The 978-nt window shown below is 28.4% G+C and overlaps 1 pseudogene; it reads left to right on the top strand.

The window, feature by feature from the left end:
* Positions 1 to 532: 532 nt before the first annotated feature.
* Positions 533 to 839, top strand: LOC109131711 (annotated as a pseudogene).
* Positions 840 to 978: the final 139 nt, after the last annotated feature.

Here is a 978-nt window from a genome sequence, read left to right as displayed (position 1 = left end):
ACTAGCACGCGAGATAATCATAAGATACATGAAGCCAATATTTCCAAGTCTTGGTGTCGAAGATAAAGAATGATATGCATTTTTTTTTTCTTTCTTGGACTCATGGACCCGATAGTCCATTTTCAAACCCCCAATAAAAGAAAACATATCCAAAGATAAATTACTTCGAGATATAGATGTTTATATACTTTTTTTATTTTTTTTTGAACAAACAGTTGTTTATTTACTTAGTTGCAAATATTATGAATAAATTGAAACAAATTACACAAAGAGTTGGTTGATGTCAAAAAAAAAAAAAAACACACATAGATTTGGTATTAATTTGGTAAATATATTTTGACAATTGTAAATCCAATCCAATTAGTTTTTGCTAATTTGTTTAAAATGATATTTAATAAAATCATTAAAACAGAAAAGCCCAATTAATAGTTTAACGTGTATACATATCTAGAGCTCATCAACACAAATTATTCATGTATATAAGATAATTTAATTCATTTGACAATATGTTTTCAAAAATCCGAAACAAAAATTGAACAATCTTCGCGTTACCATTGTTGCGTTCTTGGCTTTTTTTGTCTTCAACGCGATTAGTATTATACATTTGACACTTTGGTCATTGGCTGCTTTAACAAAAACTCATTTTTTTTTTTCATTTGGTAGTTACGAATTCGTTGGAGGAACTCAAAATGGACACTCTATCCAAATCCAAATAATTCAAATGCAAAATGGACCAGGGTTGTTTAAACCATATTGCTTGTAGGCATTGTTCTTATCAGGATTGCAAATGCGATCATGGAAAGTGTAAATGCCATGGCTCTAAACCCCCAAGACAATGATCCAACAACATCTTGAACTACTCTTTCTCCTGTATAATCATTTGTTTATAATGCAAAATAAACTAAATCGCAATTTTTTCAATTGAGAAAATTAATAATGAAGATTATATATCAACCGTTTAATATATAAACTATATAT

Source organism: Camelina sativa, unplaced genomic scaffold, assembly GCF_000633955.1.
Source record: "Camelina sativa cultivar DH55 unplaced genomic scaffold, Cs unpScaffold02875, whole genome shotgun sequence".
Taxonomy (NCBI): domain Eukaryota; kingdom Viridiplantae; phylum Streptophyta; class Magnoliopsida; order Brassicales; family Brassicaceae; genus Camelina; species Camelina sativa.
The sequence above is the reverse complement of the archived record's forward strand: the minus strand, read 5'-3'. Positions and strand labels throughout refer to the sequence as shown.